The sequence below is a fragment of the Haliotis rufescens genome, unplaced genomic scaffold (genome assembly GCF_023055435.1).
Source record: "Haliotis rufescens isolate VD_foot unplaced genomic scaffold, xgHalRufe1.0.p SCAF_11, whole genome shotgun sequence".
In the NCBI taxonomy this organism is placed as follows: domain Eukaryota; kingdom Metazoa; phylum Mollusca; class Gastropoda; order Lepetellida; family Haliotidae; genus Haliotis; species Haliotis rufescens.
In genome coordinates, this window is record NW_025963791.1 from 25,734,505 (window position 1) to 25,753,482 (window position 18,978).

At 42.5% G+C, this 18,978-nt stretch overlaps 1 protein-coding gene across 2 annotated transcripts in view; it reads right to left on the minus strand.

Annotated features, from left to right (window-relative positions):
• Positions 1 to 13,098, minus strand: part of LOC124132769 (serine/threonine-protein phosphatase PP1-like) — a 103,557-nt gene extending 90,459 nt beyond the window's left edge. Inside the window, exon 1 of one of the 2 annotated variants that reach the window (XM_046496888.2) lies at positions 12,896 to 13,098. The gene's annotated coding sequence lies outside the window, so the exon portion shown is untranslated. Of the gene's footprint in view, positions 1 to 5,734; positions 5,758 to 12,895 lie in introns of those variants that run through there. The other variant, XM_048392445.1, reaches the window with a different exon arrangement.
• Between the last annotated feature and the right edge of the window lie 5,880 nt (positions 13,099 to 18,978).

An 18,978-nucleotide genomic window follows, 5' to 3' on the forward strand; every position in this document is an offset into this window, starting at 1 on the left:
CTTGACGCGCTGAGGAAGCCGCCCATTTTTTCTGAAATGGGAGAGAGAGTGAATGAAATTGTTCAGCCAAGATGGGGTTTTGCATGGTCAAAGGGATCAGGAGGGGCCTATGCAACAGCCCATGACTGCCTGGGGGGTCCAGGGAGGGGCCACCCCATCATTGTAGACTTAAGACTTTCAGCAGGTTTAAGGGCTCCTATAGCTGCCCTTAAACCTGCTGAAAGTCTTAAGTCTACACAAGCTCTTTAAAAAAAGACAGAGAGAAAAAGAATTTTGATTTGATTTTTGACCAGTTTCCTAGGGTGCCTTGGGCTGTTTGAAGCTCACCTGGCAAGCTGGAAGAACCTCTGAGGTGTACACTGGCTGTTGTCTTGACGCGTCGAGGAAGCCGCCCATTTTTTCTGAAATGGGAGAGAGGGTGAATGAAATTGTTCAGCCAAGATGGGGTTTTGCATGGTCAAAGGGATCAGGAGGGGCCTATGCAACAGCCCATGACTGCCTGGGGGGTCCAGGGAGGGGCCACCCCATCATTGTAGACTTAAGACTTTCAGCAGGTTTAAGGGCTCCTATAGCTGCCCTTAAACCTGCTGAAAGTCTTAAGTCTACACAAGCTCTTTAAAAAAAGACAGAGAGAAAAAGAATTTTGATTTGATTTTTGACCAGTTTCCTAGGGTGCCTTGGGCTGTTTGAAGCTCACCTGGCAAGCTGGAAGAACCTCTGAGGTGCACACTGGCTGTTGTCTTGACGCGCCGAGGAAGCCGCCCATTTTTTCTGAAATGGGAGAGAGAGTGAATGAAATTGTTCAGCCAAGATGGGGTTTTGCATGGTCAAAGGGATCAGGAGGGGCCTATGCAACAGCCCATGACTGCCTGGGGGGTCCAGAGAGGGGCCACCCCATTATTGTAGACTTAAGACTTTCAGCAGGTTTAAGGGCTCCTATAGCTGCCCTTAAACCTGCTGAAAGTCTTAAGTCTACACAAGCTCTTTAAAAAAAGACAGAGAGAAAAAGAATTTTGATTTGATTTTTGACCAGTTTCCTAGGGTGCCTTGGGCTGTTTGAAGCTCACCTGGCAAGCTGGAAGAACCTCTGAGGTGCACACTGGCTGTTGTCTTGACGCGTCGAGGAAGCCGCCCATTTTTTCTGAAATGGGAGAGAGAGTGAATGAAATTGTTCAGCCAAGATGGGGTTTTGCATGGTCAAAGGGATCAGGAGGGGCCTATGCAACAGCCCATGACTGCCTGGGGGGTCCAGGGAGGGGCCACCCCATCATTGTAGACTTAAGACTTTCAGCAGGTTTAAGGGCTCCTATAGCTGCCCTTAAACCTGCTGAAAGTCTTAAGTCTACACAAGCTCTTTAAAAAAAGACAGAGAGAAAAAGAATTTTGATTTGATTTTTGACCAGTTTCCTAGGGTGCCTTGGGCTGTTTGAAGCTCACCTGGCAAGCTGGAAGAACCTCTGAGGTGTACACTGGCTGTTGTCTTGACGCGTCGAGGAAGCCGCCCATTTTTTCTGAAATGGGAGAGAGAGTGAATGAAATTGTTCAGCCAAGATGGGGTTTTGCATGGTCAAAGGGATCAGGAGGGGCCTATGCAACAGCCCATGACTGCCTGGGGGGTCCAGGGAGGGGCCACCCCATCATTGTAGACTTAAGACTTTCAGCAGGTTTAAGGGCTCCTATAGCTGCCCTTAAACCTGCTGAAAGTCTTAAGTATACACAAGCTCTTTAAAAAAAGACAGAGAGAAAAAGAATTTTGATTTGATTTTTGACCAGTTTCCTAGGGTGCCTTGGGCTGTTTGAAGCTCACCTGGCAAGCTGGAAGAACCTCTGAGGTGCACACTGGCTGTTGTCTTGACGCGTCGAGGAAGCCGCCCATTTTTTCTGAAATGGGAGAGAGAGTGAATGAAATTGTTCAGCCAAGATGGGGTTTTGCATGGTCAAAGGGATCAGGAGGGGCCTATGCAACAGCCCATGACTGCCTGGGGGGTCCAGGGAGGGGCCACCCCATCATTGTAGACTTAAGACTTTCAGCAGGTTTAAGGGCTCCTAAAGCTGCCCTTAAACCTGCTGAAAGTCTTAAGTCTACACAAGCTCTTTAAAAAAAGACAGAGAGAAAAAGAATTTTGATTTGATTTTTGACCAGTTTCCTAGGGTGCCTTGGGCTGTTTGAAGCTCACCTGGCAAGCTGGAAGAACCTCTGAGGTGCACACTGGCTGTTGTCTTGACGCGCCGAGGAAGCCGCCCATTTTTTCTGAAATGGGAGAGAGAGTGAATGAAATTGTTCAGCCAAGATGGGGTTTTGCATGGTCAAAGGGATCAGGAGGGGCCTATGCAACAGCCCATGACTGCCTGGGGGGTCCAGGGAGGGGCCACCCCATCATTGTAGACTTAAGACTTTCAGCAGGTTTAAGGGCTCCTATAGCTGCCCTTAAACCTGCTGAAAGTCTTAAGTCTACACAAGCTCTTTAAAAAAAGACAGAGAGAAAAAGAATTTTGATTTGATTTTTGACCAGTTTCCTAGGGTGCCTTGGGCTGTTTGAAGCTCACCTGGCAAGCTGGAAGAACCTCTGAGGTGCACACTGGCTGTTGTCTTGACGCGCCGAGGAAGCCGCCCATTTTTTCTGAAATGGGAGAGAGAGTGAATGAAATTGTTCAGCCAAGATGGGGTTTTGCATGGTCAAAGGGATCAGGAGGGGCCTATGCAACAGCCCATGACTGCCTGGGGGGGTCCAGGGAGGGGCCACCCCATCATTGTAGACTTTAGACCTTCTGTAGCTTCAAGGGTTTCTGTTGATACGCCAAGGAAGCCACCATTTTTTCTCTGAAATGGGAGAGAGAGTGAATGTCATAATAACAATTTACATGAAAAAATTGCACCTTTACAAAAATAGTAGTCTTGACTGGGACTAAACTTATGTCAAAGCATTTCAAGTTACTTGAGACTTCTGCAATGATTAATACCAACAAATCTGTTTTTATTTCTGATGAAACTGTCAGATCATGATCAATGCGGTTATGTCTATTTTACCTGGGTTTTTTTAATTTCATGTTGTTCATACTTTTCGACAGATCTTCCATCTTGAGTAACATTAAACTGCATGTGCTCATATCTAATTAGATCCAATTAGATGCTCATCTATTATTATCTGGAATAATGGAAAATATCATCACTGATCATGTATTATATCTAATTTTATTATTTGCCAAATGGTTATTCATAGATGTATATTGAATTTGAAAAATAAATTCCAAACAGATTTTATACAAATAGGGCATCATATCATATATTCTTTTGTTTGGAGATTAAAGTTGTGTCACTTTAATACATGGAATTGAATTTCATACTTTTTACTTCATTTTCTGTTCAGAATCTGTTCATATGGTTATTTTTATCCAGAAAGAAGATTGCACATTCCTGAACCTCTGTCTCTCAGACACATTAGAATAAATGGAGAAAGGCAGCCAACTCAAGTCTAGAATGATTTGGCAAGTCCTAATTGCCTGAGCCATGGGCCTGATTAATAAACATTGTTCTAGGCACCATTTGGATTTTATTTTATATATTTATATCACAAGCATGATAACTCTTTTTCTGGGACACCATGTGAATCTACTCCCTGGAATCTTTTCAGGGTTTCGGAAATAAAAAATATATAGTTGCATCTTGTAGTTGACCAACTTTTGCCACACGCAGAGATTGCTTTGCTCTTGAATATAGCAGAGATTGCTTTGCTCTTGAATATAACAAGTAGAGAAAGGTATATTGTATAAGTATGGAGCATGATGACAAGAGGTTTTTAATGTGTTGGATCTGCGAGTAATAGCAAAGACATGTCAATGTTTCGATGAGGGCTAATGTACACCACCGAATGTTTCGGAGTGAGGCGAGTTGGGTTGACTCTGTAATTCTCGGAACTTTCGATCTGTCCGAAGTCGAGGCTCGCAAATATAGTCCAGCACAATATTCAAAGACACATAAACTACATGTTATATACCTGATGTAGACATTGTGAGGGAAACATCGTATCGCGCAATGACAGCCGAGACAGCGATGCGTTCGTTAGACATCAACAGCTTTGAGGAAGATAGTGTCACGTGCATACACAAGCCACGCCCACTCATGAATATTGTAGACTTAAGACCATTGTAGGTTTAAGGGCACAACAGACGTGCACTAGGGGAGAAAGGTCGAGACCTTTGGCTGGTCTTTGCCTTTTTAGGGTTGTTCTGCTGCTGGAGGTCAGTTACGATACGTTAGCATCTTGAGAGACATGGCGCCCGTATGTTTTCTCGGTTGTACTGTCCAGTGACCCTCCATGGACAATATGGACGCCTCCAGATACGTCCACGCTTATCCAGACAGTCCATCGGGAGAGTCTGGACTCATCTGAAAACATCACAAGAGACCATCGGCGATTCCCCCAGTTTCTAAGCTCTAAAACACCATTTGTTTACACGTGGCCGCCGAGAATGCAGATTACATGGATTGGCTCATGCATGCATACGCTTTCTATAATTCTAATCGTTTGTTCACCATTTGGAACTCGGCTGGCCTGGCGCAAGTGAACAGTTCGATTTCTTAAAGCCTGTTTCTGATTCGTCGATCCTGGACTTTAACATTTTGTGTCTCCAGAAACATGTTCCCGCAAATCACAGACAGAGACACATTGAACACGGCTAAATCTCGTTGTGTTCTGCCAGTTAGAAGCATTCCAAAAGCCCTCAGGCGTTCATCACGTTGTAGACGACGCATTCCCAATCTGATCACACACGCATTAAAGTAGACTTGAAATGAAATTGCGTTTAACGTTGTCGTCCAAGATTATTGCACTTATATAGCGACTTGCATGCACGCGTGAATGTGTTTCTGCTTGTACACTTAATGCCGAGCGCCAGACAGGGTAACAACAAGTACCATCTTTTGGTATGACGCGGCCTGGGATCGAACCAAGGACCTTCCGCTGTCTGGGCGGACGCACTACCACAAGACCATGGAGGCGGTCACAAGAGCTTATACGTGTTACTGTGGATAGTGAAACAAACAGAACAATATTTATGGCTCAGTGTGATCTGGCGACCTTCAATTGATGTGTGAAAATCTAGAATGACCCCAGTATCAATGAACACGCAGGGGTTGCATTCTCCATGGCAATGTTTCAGGTATGTTGGGTTTTGGTTCCAAAAAAGTTCTAACTCTGGCAGTCATTTTTCAAGGCGCATCTTTCTCCTGACGACCGATCGTTATTTTATTATTTCACGAGCCCTACTTATTTTGGAGAGTATATGACACTTATAATCCGACAAATACGACTGTTAAGAAGTGCTAACCAAAACGAAAACTGAATATGGTTGATTTATATATGCACCAATGTAATTTAAAATGTTTCGGTGAAAAACAAACATTAATGGTCAAAGGGCAATAACTCTGACATTTGACAGGAAGAATGATCTCCCTTTGACCGTTAGCGATTCTGGTTACACGTTGTTAGCCATAGCAATCGGAGGCAAACGTTGTAGATAAGAGGGGAAGCTTCGGATTGTGTAACACATATTATTTGTTTGTTACTTGTTTAACGCCGCACTCCACAATATTCCAACTATATGAGGGCCTGTAAATAATCGAGTGATTGACATTATGAGTAAATACACGCAATCAACGAAGTCACCAAGCCTGACCACCCGGTCACCTCCTAAAATATATTTTGCGACAAGGGGACCAACACAATAGTCTCACCGGGAATCCCCTCGGGGCAGCACATGATAGGGAGTAGCACGCGTCTAATACAGGGAGTAATGGTTGTCGTTTCTCCAACAGGACTACACAATTGGCATAGCTAACTCCCCTGCAGGGTACTTCTGGCACGATGCATTTTTTCTGGGGGAAATTGGTGCCGATTTTCAACCAAAAAAATTGTTTTTCGCGGCTTCGGCGCCATAACTTCTACACCACAAGACCTCGTTATTATTAGTCAGAGAGAGTAATATACGGTCCCGGTACAGTATTAGATTGACAAGTAGTCACACTACTAGCAGCATTTGTGTATGACGTCATTTGTATAATATCATGTGTATGACGTCACAACTTTCGGGTGTTCCGCCATCTTGCCTAGTGAGTAAAGTATGTCCACCAAACACTCACTGTTTGTGGTATATTAATAGAACCCCAAGATTCATGTCTTTGTCTAAGACAGACATGAAGACCTAAACATTAGAGGTCACTTTACTTTCACTGTCCAGGGATCGTACATTACACAAACTGACCGATAACGAGTTCATGTGCTGAATGTAGGTAATATATGGCCCCCTTTACACACAACCCAGACAGCGAATGCGACTTCTCCTAGGAAACGCTGCCTAGTCAAACCCAAACAGAACTTTTCGGAGAATGTGAAGACTCCCCAACACCGCAGCCTTCTGCATTACCCAGATTGTCAGAAGGGCTGTATTCCTGACAACAAACCCGACCAGGTTTGTTCACCTTGATAGGCTTGAGGCTGTGTAAGGGCCTATTCCAATGAATTTTGTATTAATAATTTTCGATAATATATCTACATATTGTGGGTCGTACCATGGATGGACATCTGTGGCGAAGAGGGTAATAAAATGATCAAGCCACTCCATCATGTCGCTTAAGATACTGTGTTTTTTGCCAAAGCTTGGCATCCACTGACAATGTGTTAGACAGTTTCAATAAATTCATTGCAAAATCTACATTTCATATTTACATTTCGATGCAAAATCACTCATTGACGGTTTCGGGTGTGAACTGACTGGTCCTAAGCAGCAATCAGAAAGCCTTCGGTTTCACTTCTCAGGCCAGCCGACATCCTCCATGCGAAGGACTCCCCAGGGTTGCCTGTCTTCTCTACACACTGCACATAAATGCGATGCAGTGGTCTTTCAGATAGCCTCTCCCTGAAAAACTGAGTCTGGGTCGATTTGATCTGGCACTTCGCTTGGTTGACACTCATTTCTGTACCGTCCAGCAACAACAACAAAATCAACATTGACATTGGGATTATGTCCCACATCCTTGGTTCGTTTAAGAAAACTGTGGAATGTCTTTACATTCTTCATAAGAGGATCAACAGACAAATAAATGTGTGCAAAAGTGCACAGTACAATTCTATCATGAAGAGCCTCCACGTTAATCAAACCACGCCCTCCCATTATAATTGGTAAGTATAAGCCATTGAGGGAAGAGCGGGGGTGGTGGGATCTATTGTCTGACATGATTCTTCGTGTGAGGGTGTCAATACCCTGAATTTCTTGTTTCGTCCAATCAACGAAAAACACCAAAAGAATACGAAAGGACGGATACAGCATAAGTATTTGTGACTTTGACTTTATTGCGAGCGTTCCGCTCTGAAGGTTTTCCTTGATATGGGCATTCTGGAGTTTGTTCCTATCCTGCATCCCACAGTATAGGCCTGACCTTCCACGAGATGGTCAATAACTCCTCCCCCAAGTAATTTGAGTAATACGTTGCCACGTTTCAGATGAAGATTGTTGCATTTGTCGAGTCCAAAGGACAATATCATTAGACGTGACCCGACAATGAGAATCTGTTTTTCAGTGTGGATCCTCCATTGGCAATAAGTTCAAGGTCACCCTTATTATTATTATTATTATTATTATTATTATTATTATTTATGTTTATGAAATTAAGACATCTGTTTGATGGACTGTTTACGTTCATTCACAAAGTACATTATCTGCAGCGGACGTAAACGGAAAAATTGGGACCCGACATTGGAGCCAATGTAGCCTCGATTTCATTTATCATGTTTACATGTCTAACATCGCTACAGTGTTCAGTCCTTAAAACGAAACCTTTAACATGGGATAAACAAAACCAACGCCTCGAAATTGAACTACGGTGAACTTTCATTCTTGTTAAAAATCTTGGCAGATATATATTAACTTATATGATCATCAGACCTGTAGCAAGGCTAATTTAATTGCTCTTATCAGAGGCAGTATTTTAAACGATATATTATCACTGACCTACGTAAGCTCGATCAGCAGTGATACACTATAACTGCGTCAGCAATAAGTGTAAATTGAGCGAATTGCAAATGCGTCATTTACCTCGAGGCGAGACCCGCGAGTCTGGACCTGCATGTTCTATTTTCGAGACTGGCTTCTATTATGTTTCATTTGCTTGTTCCACGAAAAGTCCATTAATTATTTTACAAATTCGTAGCCAGACCAATTCATTTTCCTGTTTTTACGAATTTCATGGTCAATATTGCCAAGAGACAGGATGTAAAAAAATGTTTTTTTTAAAGAATTAAGGTTCATGTACAACCAACAAAAAAACTATTTTATATGTTGAGTATAGGCTCAACCTTAAAACCCGAAGGTAACTTGTCCTAGCCTCACGGTATGGGTGGCTACACACGACACACATGCTTGTACATTCATGATCATTGCGAACATCACGAAAACAGATTGCAAACTAGTTTGTGAAGTTAGACATACTGTTGGCTAAAAATATAATCGGTATAAGCGCTATTGTTTCAATGAATGATTCAGCCTTTGTTGAATTTACAAATGATTGAGTATGGTTACGCGCAGCTTTTAGCAATATTCCAGCAATAATCCAGCAATAATCCAGCAATAATCCAGTATATATCACTGTTGGGGATCCGTGAAGATCCGGGGTAGTATAGGTCTTCAGAAACCCATGCTTGCCGTAAAAGGCGACTATATGCTTGTCGTAAAAGGCGACTAACGGGATCGGGTGGTCAAGCTCGCTGACTTGGTTGATGCATGTCATCGATCCCAATTGCGTGGATCGATGCTCATGATGTCAATCACTGGATTGTCTGGTTCAGACTCGATTATTTACAGACAGCCGTCATATAGCTGGAATATTGCTGAGTGCGGTGCTAAGCAACAAACAAACAAAAACAAAACACTGTTGGGAAAACCAGAAATGGGTTTCACACATTGTACCCATTTGGGCAATCCAAACTGGACCTTCGGTGTGACAAGCGAACGCTTTCCCTACCGCCCCAGTCTTTAAGATTAATGTCATCTGCATTTTTATTTTGACCGAGTGAAATATCCTAGTTACACATACCAGGCACATGGGTGAATGAATGTTGTTTAGTGCCCCAGCTAGCCCTATATTTGTACACAGCTATATTCCGACCCCTTGAACTTACTCGACCCTGGAACCGACAAAACAGTGCTTGATAGCATGAGTGACTAACCGCCTTGGCACAATATAGCGCGTGTCATTTGCATCATTTAATCATTGTTATCTTTTTAACGTTTCCCCCCTCGGGATTCATCCGGGGGGGGGGGGGGGGGTTCCCAGGAAGAGCAGACAACATGGGGATCGGGTGGTCAGACTCTGTCATGTGGTTGAGGGACACTCATCTGACCCCGATGACGTGGGTAGCTCATTCGTTGGTTTGTTTGGTCCCGACTATTTACAGCTGCCGTGACATATTGTTGGAAAATCGTGACTGCGGCGGTTGACAACATTCACTAAATCAGACCCCGGAAGATCCTGGGTAGAAAAGATCTCCAGTAACCCATGCTTGCCGTAAGAGGCGACGATGCTTGTCATAACGGGATCGGGTGGTCAGGCTCGTGCATGTCATCGTATCCCAATTGCGTGGATCGATTCTCGTGATGTCAGTCACTGGATTGTCTGGTCCAGACTCATTTATTTACAGACCGCCACCATACAGCTGCAATAATGCTGAGTGAGGCGTAAAACAACAAACAAACACAGCCTTTCGACATATAAGGGACTGTTATTTCATAAGTATAAGGTTTGGTCGAATACGGTCTTCAAATGTTATCTTACATTAGTACAACATCAGCTCCAGAATGTCTACAGTGACATTATCTTGGGCTGTAGACATCATAAAATGATGGACGATATACGATTGTGTTATTAATTGGTTAAATCAGGAAAGACGCCGGCTTCTGATACAACATAAGTTTCTCTTTTATGTTTACAATAGGCCGCCGTTGTGTTATTAAACCATATCGTGTTAATGCCTAGCAACTGAGCACCTTTACTTTGCAGTACACATACTTACCGTTTTGCTCTGCGATAGTCCATTATATGTACGGAGGTCTATAAATAATCGAGTATGGGTCAAACAAACCAGGGGGTGATGTCATGAACACCGTCCCGGGCCGTCGGGGTACGGTGACACTCAATCAGCCATCAAATCACCGAGCACAAGGTTACTTGGAACAGACGTACCCCGGAATAGCAACATGTAGTTAATGGCAGCATTTAACTGCGACAGATTATATTTACCTTACCTGAACCAAAAAGATGGATGAATGAGGTGACCTTTTGTTACGATAGATCAGTGTCATAGATGCTTGTCAGTTGATTCATATTCTTTTCCATGTGGAATTCGAACTATAAGAATTTGACCTTGGAATGATTAGCTATATTTGAGCCGTGGCATCTTGTCATAAATTATTTATAGTTAAGATAGCACGACTGTATTGCATGGAATGTAGTGTACTAATGTAGCTTTAAAGGTGTATTTAATGTCCTGATGTTTTAAATTAACTGAATTATTTATTATATATTATATATACTGAATATTAGAAATAATCTATAATTCTATGCAAGGTGTTTTGAATCACATGCAACGTCTTGGGCTCGGCTGGTTTACTTATTTAAGCGGTTCGATTCACTACATTAGTACAGTGCGTGAAAGATTGCTGGTGTCTCCCGATGTGACATAGTTAAAATAGTTTAAAAAAAATATGTTTAGTTTAGTTTTGTGTAGGTAAAACTGAGCTCGTTTATTCACTATCTTAAGCAACCAGGCACCATGACAAACAGAATCTACCACTTGTCATAACGAACTAATCTGTTGTCCAATCAATCAGTTTTATTCAGTACTTAAAAGGCCACAGGCCTATAGTACAATGCGTATTTACATGTAGGTGACGTGGTTGTTGTCATGACAAACTAAACTACCAGTTGCCATGACAAACTAAATCTACCCGTTGTCATGACAAACAAAACTACCAGTTGTCATGACAAACAGAATCTACCCGTTGTCATGACAAACTAAATCTACCAGTTGTCATAACAAACTAAATCTACCAGTAGTCAGAACGAACAGAATCTACTAGTTGTCATGACAAACAGAATCTACCAGATGTCCTAACGAACTAAACTACCAATTGCCATGACAAACTAAATCTACCAGTTGTCATGACAAACTAAATCTACCAGATGTCATGACAAACTGAATCTACCAGTTGTAAAGACAATCAACCTGTACATTGTATCATGACAAAATAAATCTACTCGGTGTCCCACCACACTAATCTACCAGGTGTCCCACCACACTAAATCTACCACATGCCCCATCACACTAAAACTACCAGGTGTCCCACCACACTAAATATACAGGTGTCCCACCACACTAATCTACCAGGTGTCCCACCACACTAAATCTACCAGGTGTCCTACCACACTAAATCTACCAGGTGTCCCGCTACACTAAATCTACCACATGCCCCATCACACTAAATCTACCAAGTGTCATAGCACACTAAATCTACCAGGTGTTCCACCACACTAAATATACAGGTGTCCCACCACACTAAATCTACCACATGCCCCACCACACTAAATCTACCAGATGTCATAGCACACTAAATCTACCAGATGTCCCACCACACTAAATAAACAGGTCTCCCACCACACTACATCTACCTGGTGTCCCACCACACTAAATCTACCAGATGTCCTACCACACTAAATATACAGGTGTCCCACCACACTTAACTACAAGGTATCCCACCACACTAAATATACAGGTGTCCCACCACACTAAATCTACAAGGTGTCCTGCCACACTAGATATACAGGTGTCCCACCACACTAAATCTACCAGGTGTCCCACCACACTAAATCTACCTGGTGTCCCACCAGACTAAATCTACCAGGTGTCCTACCACACTAAATCTATCAGGTGTCCCGCCACACTAAATCTTCCACATGCCCCATCACACTAAGTCTACCAAGTGTCATAGCACACTAAATCTACCAGGTGTTCCACCACACTAAATCTACCAGGTGTCCCACCACACTAAATCTACCACATGCCCCACCACACTAAATCTACCAGATGTCCCACCACACTAAATCTACCAGGTGTTCCACCACACTACATCTACCAGATGTCCCACCACACTAAATATACAGGTCTCCCACCACACTACATCTACCTGGTGTCCCACCACACTAAATCTACCAGATGTCCTACCACACTAAATATACAGGTGTCCCACAACACAAAATCTACCAGGTGGCCTACCACACTAAATATACAGGTGTCCCACCACACTAAATCTACCAGGTGTCCCACCACACTAAATCTACCAGGTGTCCCCCCACACTAAATCTACCAGATGTCCCACCACACTAAATCTACCAGGTGTCCCACAACACAAAATCTACCAGGTGGCCTACCACACTAAATCTACCAGGTGTCCCCCCACACTAAATCTACCAGATGTCCCACCACACTAAATCTACCAGGTGTTCCACCACACTACATCTACCAGATGTCCCACCACACTAAATATACAGGTCTCCCACCACACTACATCTACCTGGTGTCCCACCACACTAAATCTACCAGGTGGCCTACCACACTAAATATACAGGTGTCCCACCACACTAAATCTACCAGGTGTCCCACCACACTAAATCTACCAGGTGTCCCCCCACACTAAATCTACCAGGTGTCCCCCCACACTAAATCTACCAGGCGCCCACCACACTAAACCTAATTTCCCTCCCCCACAGTCGTCACTCTGAACAAGAGTTGGGGGTACTGGGAACCTATTCTGCCCCAGAATCCCACAGGAATGATCCCCGACATACCTGAATATATCGCAGTTGAAGCCTCCAGTTCCAGCCATGCTGTACTGGTTAAGGTGTATCCAGACACGTTACGTGGAACTCATAACAACTTGAACTGAATCATCCAGACAAAATAGTGAGATTAAGTATCAACAATGGCAGAAAAAATCTCCATCACACTAATCAGTATTAAATGTGTTGGAGCTCCGCCATGCAACTCTCACTCAGTGTTGATATTATTGTGGTCTCGGCCAGGATGCAGCTCTGGTATTGTAACACCGTATGTGCAAGGTAACAGCTGCCATATCCCCAGCTGTCGTCTCAGGGGCGTGCCAGTAACATACAGTGTGAAAACAGTTGTGCTGATACGGAATGTTTTAGATATTATGATCAAGGTGGCTGGCAAGGTGACGGAATGACCTAAAAATACTCCAAAGCACAACTTCTCAATATGCCTTCATCATATTTGTATTTTGGTCGGGATAAGTGTGTGAGTTTTGTTTAACGGCGCTTTTAACAGTATTCCAGTTATATCGCGGCGTGTCAGCTTAGTGTGGGAGGAAAGCCCGAAGTGATGCAGGTCTCAGGCGTTTACCACTTCGGTGAAACCCAAGAGCGCGGGTATGGTGCTGACAAACCTAGACACATAATCGGGGTGAACCGGGATTCGAACCCACAATCATAGGTTTCTGGCTGCCAAAGGGACGCAACTCTGCACAGCGAATCGCGGCGCCTTAGACGACTGGGCCACCCGTGCCCCCTGGTCTAGAGGAGATACACCAGGGGCCACAGTGTAACTGAAGCGACTATCAGCAATTGTCATGCCACATCAACTGATCTAGAAAATGTCAATTTGAGTCATTCAACTAGTGGTTGATAGCATGAGCCACGCTGCGCGTCATTCGGATACAGCGATAGACAACCAGGCAGGACATCCATATAGTAACCGCCAGTCTGTAATTTGTGTTAACACCCACAATGATGGAGAACTGGGCGCCCGTCCTTCCCAGAATGGCCCCTGTTTGCATAAATATGGAACAGTGTGGGCACCATTACCTGTTTTCCAAGCATGGTTTTATCATTCATTTAGCTGCTATAAACCCTTCTTATATGGTGGACCCGTGAAGATTCCAGGGTAGAACAGGTCTTCAGCAACCCATGCTTGCCGTAAAAGGCGGCTAACGGGATCGGGTGGTCAGGCTCGCTGACTTGGTTGATGCATGTCAGTGTCATCATGAATCGTACATAGAAAGAAACAGTTTCCTCCAATGTCAATGCAGTATGCCTTGTTAACTCTAAGGCCAAGGAAAACACAAGCTGTCTGAAGTTCGATACCTCCAGGAGCCCATTCCACAGGGTTCTCGTCGTCAAAGGCTCTGTGTACAAAGGTTTGTATCACACTTGGAAGCAATGACAACAATATACAGATCTATCATGGTGCAACATTTATACAAAGTTTTCATATAATAATTAGATCCACAGCAAGTGTTTTTACAAGTTACCATGGTGTAACATTTATACACATTTATTATATAATTATAGAACAGAAAGTAATATATATATTAGAATCCAGGGAAAATACAGATACAAAATATTAGTTTAGTTATAGTGCTTAGTTAAATACAAGAACCGAAACTAATATTTTGTATCTGCATTTTCTCTGGATTCTAATATATATTACTTCCTTTCTATAATCATATTTAAAAAAATGTATACATGTTACACCTTTGTAACTTGTAAAAACACTTGCTGTGGATCTAATTATTACATTAAAATTTAGTATGCACCATGATGCACCATGATAGACGACCCGTGAAGATTCCGGGGTAGAATAGGTCTTCAGCAACCCATGCTTGCCGTAAAAGGTGACTATGCTTGTCGTAAAAGGTGACTATGCTTGTCGTAAAAGGCGACTAACGGGATCGGGTGGTCAGGCTCGCTTACTTGGTTGATGCATGTCATCGATCCCAATTGCGTGGATCGATGCTCATGATATTAATCACTGGATTGTCTGGTCCAGACTCGATTATTTACAGACCGCCGTCATATAGCTGGAATATTGCTGAGTGCGGTGTTAAACAACAAACCAACCAACCAACCATGGTAGACCCCTAAAGTTTTTGGGCGGGGGTGAAATGTAGAACAAACAAATTTGTTTGGCCTACAGAAAGTGTGAATCACAACAGCTACTCACATGTTGAAACACAAGTAACGGTACCACGCGGGGAAATCAATATCAGCACAACACAATCTGGTGCTTTTGCCTTTCAATCGACAACTCATGAGCTGCATCCTTTCAGTGGCAACAAAGGGAAGATTATCATCCCTGCGGGTAATATCAATTAGAGCGATTTCATTACTGTTTCATTACTTACTGAATGTGAGGTAATCGAAATCACTCAGTAGGTATATGAGTTAATTACCATTGGTAATATCCTCTAAGATGCTGCGTGTACCTGCCCATACTTGCACGAGAAGGGTACAACGGCCCGAGGAGATAAGGATACATAGTCTGCTAGAGTGAGTAGGTTTGTTTGTTTGTTTGTTGTTTAACGCCGCACTCAGCAATATTCCAGCTATATGACGGCGGTCTGTAAATAATCGAGTCTGGACCAGACAATCCAGTGATTGACATCATGAGCATCGATCTACACAAATGGAATACGATGACATGCATCAACCACGTCAGCGAGTCTGACCACCCGATCCCGTTAGTCGCCTCATACAAACATAGTCGCCTTTTATGGCAAGCCCTGGTTGCTGAAGACCTATTCTGCCCCGGATCGTCACGGATCTCGTAAAAAGGAATAACGAGTGTGGCAGAGAATACAGTGACGTCATGGTAACCGATGAGGTCAAAATGGTCTGCAAAACATTGCGCTGCAATTTCACTGTAGTTGTATATATCCTTGGAGATATGTCTTGATCTCGCCAAAGTCATATCTCCCAGTTAATTTTCGGATGATAAATCAATCTCACGTTTTACGAGCCGCACTGAATGTCGAATAAATGATATTTGATTGAACTATTGTTTGCGCCTGTCTGCATCAGCGCAACATAAGAAAAGTGTAGGCAATGTAACCAAATAAGGCTAAATAAACGATTCTGCCAGATTTCGTGAGTGTGGTTTTTCGCCGCTTTTAGCAATATTCCATTAGTATCAGGGAGACACCAGTCGTGGGCTTCACACCATGCGGGGAAATAGGGCATATGCGATACAATTCCTTGAGATGTGATACACATGTCGATATCAAGGTTGTTGTCTGATACACATACGACAGATGACGTGCCATTCGCACATCATCTTATGAAATGATCATTTGACCAACTAAATATATATTTAGTAGATGTGAGAAATCGAAAACACAGTAGTTTGAACCTACTGTAATACAAGCAGGACATAATATATTTTTCAATTATTACTTTTTGTTCACACAGTTCCCCCTTATATTATAAACATGGCCTCGTGACACCGTGGCATATTATATGGCGACGCACCGAGCATTACACGTTTATTAGAAGATAAACAGTTACGTTTGTTACATTTGCCGAATGTTATTGTCACTCAACGACTGCAAATTCATTTTATATCTGGAGATGTATTTCTTCAACAGTTTGTTTACAGATTAACGCCGTTACATCATGAAGATAGTATTCGTGAAATCAGCGTTACTTCTTAAATGTAAACTTGATAGAGGCGTCTATTACTCATGAAATACTTGCCACCATCATTCAGGACTTCTTCCAGTATGACATCATCCATGTCAAAACCAAAAACTTCCTCATAGGTTCCCAAATTGAAAAATTATCTTCAGATATTTTGGCTTGTCTTGAGGAATAGTACCGTTCATTTATTCATACCCAGTTAAGAGGCTAATGTGGATTTGTGGGAATAGAAGGCTAATCGGCGAGGTATTGCAATATCAGATTGCGGAACACACAAACTATTGGTTTACAATGTATAATCACACATGATATTGAACACATGCCAACCAACCCCTAATTGCTACTGTATTACAAGGAGTGCCTGGACAGTTCTAAGCTTAACTGGGAAGAATGAATAGTACACAGTATAGAAGTGGGTGAACAACGGATGGGACTATGTTCATGTTGATAGATAGTATTCTATGTGACTGTAAGATGTCATGTAATCAACCAAATCATCCAGTGTGACCACCAATCCATTGAGTCTTCTATTCTCCAAGCATGTGTTGCTGCATAAGGACCTGTTCTGATTGATATTATGCATCTTCCCGAGGCAAGGGCCTTAAATGTCTATAGAAGTCCAGTATCCACTTATATAGTGACGTGATTGCTCGTGCATGCGGCCGCTTGTTGTAGTTGGGACTAATACCGATCTATAGTAATAGCCCACTGAGATACCATGCCACAGTTTAACATGAATACCCCACTCAGACACAATATACTAACTCCGAGCCAACCAGTCCTTGTTTTAGCCCCATAATGTCGGGTGCCAGACTGGGTAACATCAAGTACCATCTTTTGAACGTCTTGGTATGACGCGGCCAGGGATCGAACCCCTGACCTTCCGCTCTCTGGGCAGACGCTCTACCACTAGACCATGGAGGCGGTCAGAAACAGGTGATAAACAAGGACAACGTCAATTGCTGTTTCAACAAATTTACTAGCAGACATTCTATATACACACAGGCTGACAGTGTCCTTGGAGCAACATCTTGGTGCTAGATGGCCTCACAGCTGATCACTGCACACACATCACATATTTCTAGTTGTATATTTTCTTATTTGGGTCCACATCAGATGTTCGCACAACTGGAAAATAAAGATCAACTCAATAAATGTACTTGTGCAGTCATATTTAAAAAAAGAAAGAAACCAGGCTACACAGCCTGGTGTCATTCCATGGATGTTGTAATTACTGCCCTGTGTGGACACAAGATGAAACTGACACAGTGTCTGTGTAGTTAGGGTGATCATTAGCTGCTGCAACAATATCACAAACTTTGATTAAGCACGAAGCCATGCAGGTTTTGAATCACTTGAATTAAAAAATTTAAAACAAAGTTAGAAGGGGTAGACATGATCATTGGTTCATAAGTTTACTACTCAACTTCTGGATGGGTGTGTGTTCTCCCAAAATCAAGTTATGTTGGAATGTTCTAGTCAAAAATGACCTTTGGACAAGTTCATGTAACTCATGGTGTCTGCCTTGCTGTAGTCACTGTCTCAGTTACTATCTCATTATACTAGTATTCTTAGGAAGTAACTAGACGTTTCGCCTGACATTTAATTGCAACATCTTTTAAAATATGACAGCTTGTCATGTGAAATCTGGAAAACTGATACAAGGGAGATAACTCAACATAGCCTATGATCCATGTGAAGAGCTTGAATTTTCATAAAATACTTCCCACGAGATGCTAATTAGAAATCCATGTACGATTTTCTTTACAAACTAACTAGTAGTGCATTGATGGTTTATAACTTTTATACCCGGTAAACCTAAAGTCCCCTTACATGCCTTAGGTACTGCATGAATGACCAGTTGACTCACTGAGACTACAGGAAACAACCGGTAGTATTGAGGAGTACTCATGTTTTTAAGGATGACTAAGTCTAAATGTTGCTCAAACAAACCAATGAAATTCTAGTTTTGTCAACCAAACAAGCATCAACATTTCTGAGTCACTTGCCTGTTTGTCTTGAAACAGTGAAATCCAGTTTTCTTGTAAAACCTAGTTACATTTCCACTAATTCAAAAACCCATCACTAACAATCCAGCCATTGACTTGTTTTGTTTGTTTGACACTGTAATATTCCAGCCATATGACGGAGGCCTGTAAATAATCTGGACTAGTGATTGATATTATGAAAACTATTCACAATAAACAGTTTATCAATGAAATCCTGAGTATGACCACCAGGTACATTTAGCTTCATTTCCAGAAATAATGCTGCCCTTAAATTCTCATCTTTACCTGAGTAGGTGTATCTATGTTGATGAGCCGACTCTGTGTCTCTTAACCATATGGTGGCTCCAACTCCAAATGAAGCTATACCTGAAAATAATATCATTCATTAAAATTGTTCTGTGAGTCGTATCATTATTTATAGTATTAATA